Here is a 7286-nt window from a genome sequence, read left to right as displayed (position 1 = left end):
CTGATCAGCCCCTTTCCACAGGTTAGACCTCGAGGCCCAGTCACTTAGGTGCTCCAATACTGTAGCTCAGTGGTAATACCGCTGAACCCAGATGGCTGTTATGAGGATTGTTTAGGATAATGTCAGTTTTCTAACATAAAACTAAACTACAGTTCAATTCACTGTAACATAACAGCTGAAACTCAGGCCCACGTCAAAAAATTTTTTTATTACCCACTTTGTTTTTCAGCAAGAGCTCAAAAAGTTGAGAACAGAGAAATACACAACTAAAACCCAACTTTACTATAAAAGTTTACGAAAATAGTTTAGAAAGCTCAGGAGGGATCTCTTTGTAGAAAACAGGTTTCAAAGCTGGAGACTTGTTGAATGAAAGTAATTGTATCTACATGTACACAATGAGATTAACCAAGATGTCTATGGATTTTAGCTCAGTAATAAAGAAATGAACTCTGGGTCCCAATCACAGATGAGAAATTACAGCCTAAAAGCTTAATTAAAAATAACGTGATAAATTGGTGTTGCCTTTAGGGGATATTGCTCTAATGGACTCGAAAGAATTATTTCCTCAACTTAAAAATCATTATATTCAAGCATTTGATGAGCATAAAGGGTTGACTACAGAAATGTTTAGTTGGCCAACGATGAACCAAATACATAACTTATTTCACCCTCTGTCCCTTCATCTATGTGTGGGTTTCTAGAGTCTCTAAGCTTATTCCATATCGATGTAAACTAATCAATGTAAACATATCAATGTCTGGGCTTTCATTTCAAACCCTATTTTTCAGGTCTAATGCTACTAAACCTCCACAGTTGTCCCCATGTTGAGCACTTGAAATTACAGGCAATCTTTTGTTCTCTGAGACAATAGCACTATTTTTCTACAGTAAGATTTAAACCATTTCCAGCACATCGCCACCTTACATAAAACCATCAGCTCCCTTGACACAGCTGCTGAGAATTTAAATTGCCAATTGCTTACAGGAGATGTTAACTATAATTTTTGAAAGAGGGAGACTTTTGTGTTCTAATAATTCATTTTATTGGCTGAGCTGCACAGCAAAAGAAGAGAGAAGAGAAGGGGGAAGGAGACCCATCCCAGTTTCCTGGTGTCTCCCCGTAGGAGGTACCTCCTAGGAATGGGGCGCCATCAGCTCTGACATGGTGCCGGCAGCGTTAGGGTGCAACAGTCCTTCCTTAAGCCAGGGTGCCTTGTACCCATTGAGGGTTTCCTGGAATCTCTGGCCTGCACTCGCTAAATGCCTGGGGCTGTCCCCAGTCATGACAGCCCCAAACCTCCTCCACTCATTTCCAAATGTCCTCAAGGGAGCAAACCACCTCCAGCTGGCAACCTAAACCTCAGAGCAGGAAGACTCATTCATTTTATAAGGATCTGTTTACTATCCATGTACAGATAATGACTTCTAGATTATTCACAAATTATAGCCGAAGTTTCCTATCATGCAATTTTTTTCAAAAGTAATTCAGGCCCACATTTCGTTTCTATTCCACCACAAACTTAATGCATGCTCTAAAACTCAAGTATCTATGAAATCCTCAGTCTGGGCAAATGAAGTGGGTAGCTGGTGGTGACCGGAGCTGGCACACACACAGACAGCTGTGTGATTCAGGCACGTCACTGGGCAGCGAAAGGACACACGGCAAAGTGCTGAGAAACTGAGTTTGAATCATGAAACATCAAATCTCAACCGTACTTTGAGTCCCAGAATTCCTTACTTACATGAAACAATAACCTCACAACTTCTCTAGTCTCAAACACTAGTCTTTTTTTAAAAAAAAAACATGTTTTTATTGATTTCAGAGAGAGGAAGGGAGAGGGAGAGAGAGAGAAACATCAATGATGAGAGAGTCATTGATCGGCTGCCTCCTGCACGCCTCCTACGGGGGATCGAGCCCACAACCCGGGCATGTGCCCTGACCGGGAATCGAGCTATGATCTCCCAGATCACAGGGCGATGCTCAACCACTGAGCCATGCTGGCCAGGCTCAAACACTAGTCTTAAAGGTGAACACTAAGTAGGAAGAACAGAATTAATAAATGAAAACATTAACCAGTGAGACTTGACAAGGTTGCACTTCAATTAGTAACAACAACACACTACACAAAGGTTTGCTTCCCAGATGCATAAATGACTCCCCAGCCACCCACCCTGACCTTGTCACCTACCAATCACATATTATAAAGAATGCTTTGTAGTAATAAACATGGTCTGTGCAACTGAGCCAACTTTCATCTAGAAATCTTTTTTAAACCAGCCGTTCCAAGAAACACTAACCTCACATGCATGCTCACCAACAAAGGAAAGAAAATAATAAAAAAGCTGAAAACTTACCTGTGACTGGAAGAAATAGCAGCAGACACTTCGGCACGTCGGCCACGCCGAGTAACTAAGCCCACGCACGCTCTCCCGGGGCTCTCAGCAGGAACCTCAGCACGTACTGACCGAGCGAGGGCAGAGGTTTCTCTTCAAAGGCATTCTAGTTTTTAAGACTCAGTTTCAGAATAAAATTGAATATGTGTTAAGCTGAAGATAACAGTAAGAGAGACACAAATAGGTATTTTAGGGAGAAGTTTCTGTATATTCTAAACCTAATTTAAAAAATTTAAAAAGAAATTGGCAGAGCAAAACAGAGAAAACTGCAAAAACAATTTGTAGAGTCCACAGTGGCGGTAGAAGCTGCTGGAAGCAATTGAAAGCGGAGCAGGAGCTGGGCTTACACCGCAGCGGGAGGCCGGAGAGCTTCACCACCTGAAACCCGCCGCCTTCCCCCCCACGCCCGCCCCGTCTGCGGGTCCTGCAGGGAGGACCCCTGTGTTTCCCCCAGGGAGGGCCTCTGCGTTGCTTCACTCCCAGGGACGCCTTCCAGGCTCCCAGAGCAAGCGGGCAAGTGTGAGTTTTCTGCGACCATCTAAAAGACCATTTTAAGACTGCATGTGCGTGGGTAGGGCCTGCCTGACTCCCATGCCAATTTTAAGATGAAATTTTTTAAAAATTGTGTTTCCATTCTTCATGATCACCAAAGAAGTTAGAAGGCATTCTTTGATTTAAGAAAATGGAGATTATTAGAAATTTCACTTTTCTGGGTACTGACCCGTTTGGTCATGGCTGAACTCCGTGTGTCACTGCTGTTTGGAGTCGCTCTGAAAAGAGGCATTATAATATCATGAAAAGAATTAACTGGGTGATGTGTGTGAGCCTCCACCAGCAGGTACAGACACGAAGCAAAGTAGTTTTACACGCTGTCCTTCAAACAGAGGGACTTGCTACTTAGTTAAACCGTTACCCATGGATCAGGAGGTAAAAGAACCAGTTTTATTTTTCAAGTCACTTTGGCTAAAGTGTTTTCGTCTTTTCTTGGCTTCTACGGAAGAAGGTTATTTATCGCCGCATGAAACGCTGGAGTACATAAGTCACTGTTTGCTTGTTTTTCGAGTGGGACTGGGTTGAAGCATGACATCATTAGCAAGGGTGCACAGTGGCCAGTCTGGACAAGTAGCAGTGGAGGCTAATTTAATGGAGGGGGCTCCCCAACAGTGACCACGGGGAGTTCTGACATTTCTCACAACAAGGGGCCGTGTGCTGGTCATTTCTGGCCAACAGACCCACTGTTTCACTTAAAAAGAACGAATTAAAGCATCAGGGAAGTTTGCTGTAAGGTGTTCGCTGTTTTAAGATGATCTGGCTTTTAAAAAAAAAAAAGTCTAAATACGAATTTCAAGTAGTGAATCTGAACAATACTTACTCCTCTCATGGCCCTTTGGTTTCCTCAGAGCTCACGTTCAAATCAAAGGGGAGCTGCCTCAAGCCTGGGCCCTGCGGCCGCTTTACCATCGCCCCCCCACCGTCCCCGGCCGCTCCCCTGCTCCGGGGCTCCTCCGCTGTTCTCTCTCCACGTCGCCTAAGCTCTCCGACCTTGTGTGACAGCCCCTGAATAGTGACCCTTGTTTTTACAGCCCACGAAGATCTAAACTTCCAAGAAATCTTTCTTGACTCCCTCTCTCGTAAGATCTTGCCTCTTTTCAGGGCTTTGGATATTCAAGCTACCCAGTCTTAAGCAAGCCTGCTGAGGTGCTCAGTGGGTCAGTGTCACCCTCTGGGTAACGTTCCCAGGCCTTAACCAAGGTTACCCGGAGCCATCACACACACTCAAATACAGATGGGAGTCCCCTCTCCCAATACCGAGGCACAGATACATGTCATTGGCCTCAACAAGGACCCACAGAGGCGACACAGGTGGTTCTCTTAACCACCCTCATTCCTGGAAAACAGCATAAAACGTCTGCATTTTCTGATGTGTGGCTGTGAAGTTACGGGGTGGGGGCTCGGCCCCAAAGCTTTCACAGCAACAAAAAGAGACCATTTTCCTTTCATAACACGAACCAGAGTCAAGTCCTTGGAAGACAATTTGAAATCTGAGTCACACAGTGTTCTCTATATCCTGCCATTATTTTTCTCCCCAGCATGTGCTCAATGAAGATAGTCCTGCGAATAATTAGCTGACTGCATAAAACCATCAGGCCAGGTGCCAGTGAGGTACCCCAGCTGTGCTTGGGGCCAGATAATAGGGAAGGAACGGCACTCAGGGCTCCTCACACCATCCATCTCCTCCACGAATAGTGCAGTGGAGAGAAGATAGGGGCCAAAGCGCGGTGGGCCTTCTTCCCAGGGTCCACCACGAGACACCAGGGGTATGGAGCCAAGCGAAGTTATCTAAGAAAAGAACCACAACCACTGTTCTAGCTCAGGTATCTCCTAACCCTGAAGACTTGCTGTAGGCGAAGGGAAGGGCACTGGTGTTAGACAGGTGGGGTCAGACTGGGCCTGAGTTCAGCAACCTCCGGTACATGGGTTCTGGTTAGGAAAGAATTCAGAGCCAAGACTCAAACTATAAGAGAACACTTATTTATAAAATCACAGAGCTAGAAGTAATTCGTAGAAGAAATGGGCTGAGGAAACAAGTTATAGAGGCAAAGGAAGAGCCCTTGGAGCTTGGGACTGAGGAAGGTAATGGTAATGCTCCTGGGGGGGCAGAGGCGGGGGCAGGGAGGGGGAAGGGGAAGGCTAGGGCCTGCTTCCCGCAGGGAGAGCCCACTAGGCCCTCCTCCCTAAGTACTTTAAGGGTGGAGATTTTAGGGGAGGTCCCAGGAGAAGATTTCATTATAATACTCAGCGGCTTTCCAGGTGTGTCCTTTCAGGGCCTAGATCTCCACTGATGGATTGGTTGGTGCCCGGGCAGGGGGTCATTATCCAATGCAGCTGGTCCTGAGGTCAGCCATGGGGTCGCTGGTAGGGTTTTGTTGTTTTCTGGGCCTGGAGCTGAAATACAGCTGAGGTCTAAATATTATCTCTAGGGAGGAAAGGTCGGGGGGCCCAAACCACATGACCACATGACCAGCGATATGCTAGGGGAGAAAAGGTCATCCTAGGGGCTAGGTCTCACCCAACAATTGTCCTTTGCTAGGTACCCAGGGCTTTCCACACTGGTGACCTTCTGTACCTGGCCCATCGTCCTTGCTCTGCTCATGTCTGTCTGTCGACCACAGACTGAGACAGGCCTGTGTTTCAGGCTCTTCAGGGGTATAGACTCTGAAGTGCTTTCCCTCGAAGTGATTGTAGAAGTTTAAGCCAAATCAGCTCCTTGTAACACATGTAGTTCTCGCCTAGAAAGGGCCAGGAGTTGGCGACTGTGCGGCTGCCCATAGTGCCTGCTCTGATCACACACAGTGTTCTTTTATTTCAGTGATGGCTCTCCTCTCATTAGGCTTGCTGCCACGGCCAAACGAGGATTTCTCAGCCTGCCAAGGGACAGACCTGGCCTCTGTTTGCCAATGTCCTCGAGGCTAGCTTTTTGCTTTCTCTGCCTAATTTTTTAAGAGCTGCCTTAAAGATAGGACTTCAGGCTACATTAGAGCCAGAGGAAAATATCAGCAAATAAAATCCCATTGAGAAGACTAAGTGAACAGCCTCAGGGGTTTGTGTCCCAAAGACTGGATTGAATCCACTAGCATTTCTGTCTGGGAGTGAGAACCAGGATATTTTGGGAAGGGGCTAGGTGGCTTCTTCAGGATTAGGTCAAAAGACAGAAGCCTGCTCACTGGGAGCCTATTTTTAACTTCTTTTTGTTATTGATTTTTAGAGAGAGAGAGAAAGGGAGAGAGAAAAACACATCATTTGTTGTTCCACTTATTTATGCGCTCAGTGGCTGCTTCCTGCATGTGCCCTGATCCAAACCCGCAGTCAAACCCGAAGCCTTGGCTCTCAGGACGATGCTCTACCCAACTGATTTTCCCGGCCAGGGTGACTGAGAGCCTATTTTTAAAATAAACTAAAGGCTTACCATCCAACTCAAAAACCAGGGACAGTCAGGTTATGTCTATTTAACATCGATACACAGGGAATAAAAGTGAAATATTTATTCTTTCTCTCAGATGATTAGTTGATGTGATATAAATACTTCTGGGATAGATTTGTACTGATACCTGCAAGAAAGAAAACACGAGAAAGACCACAGTAGGATACGGAGTGGAAGTTTACAGAGAAGAGTGAAGAAGAGATGAAGAAAACTTAGACAGGAAGATATCTTTGGGGCTCAATGCAGAGAAACAGTGGAAAGACCAGTTACCCCGGCACCGACCGCGAAGGACTCACGGCTGCTGGGCCAGGCCCTCCAGGGGGCGGCCCTGCTGCGAGGCTCGTCTGCACCGAGCCTGGCTGAAGTTCAAGGGAGGCCTAATTTGTACAAATATTTAGCCTTAAGATATAATACCAACAGTTCCTTAGCTTGGAAAATTTTGAGGAAACCATCTGCAGGCAGAAAACAATGGCTCAGGGAATTTTCATAACGAACCATTTCGACATCAACAAACAAATCATTCAGGCAAATATGGAAGTTTCAGCCTTTCGCTCCGACTTTCATTAAGACAAACTGAATGTTTACCTGTTACCCAGGGCAAATCTGCACAGACCAACTGAGCCAGGGGAGAAGGGGATGGCTGTGAATGAGAGGGTGGAGATTTCGAAAGCTTTTCTCTGGTGCACAGCAGATAGTAGCACTTTTTTTGGAGGAAAATAGCTTTAAATGCATTTTTGCATCCAAAATGAGAATACATTCTGAGAGTTCCAGCAGAACTCTTCCATTCAGACATGGGCACTGCCTGGGAGTCAGAGAACTGGACTCTGGTTTAAGCTCTCCTGACTGTCTAGGGGCCTTAGCAAAGGCTGCTCACCCCCTGGCTTCAGCTTTCACACCCCTAGAATGTGGAG

This window comes from Miniopterus natalensis, chromosome 3 (genome assembly GCF_054644295.1).
Source record: "Miniopterus natalensis isolate mMinNat1 chromosome 3, mMinNat1.hap1, whole genome shotgun sequence".
Taxonomy (NCBI): Eukaryota; Metazoa; Chordata; class Mammalia; order Chiroptera; family Miniopteridae; genus Miniopterus; species Miniopterus natalensis.
This window is presented reverse-complemented; position numbering follows the sequence as displayed.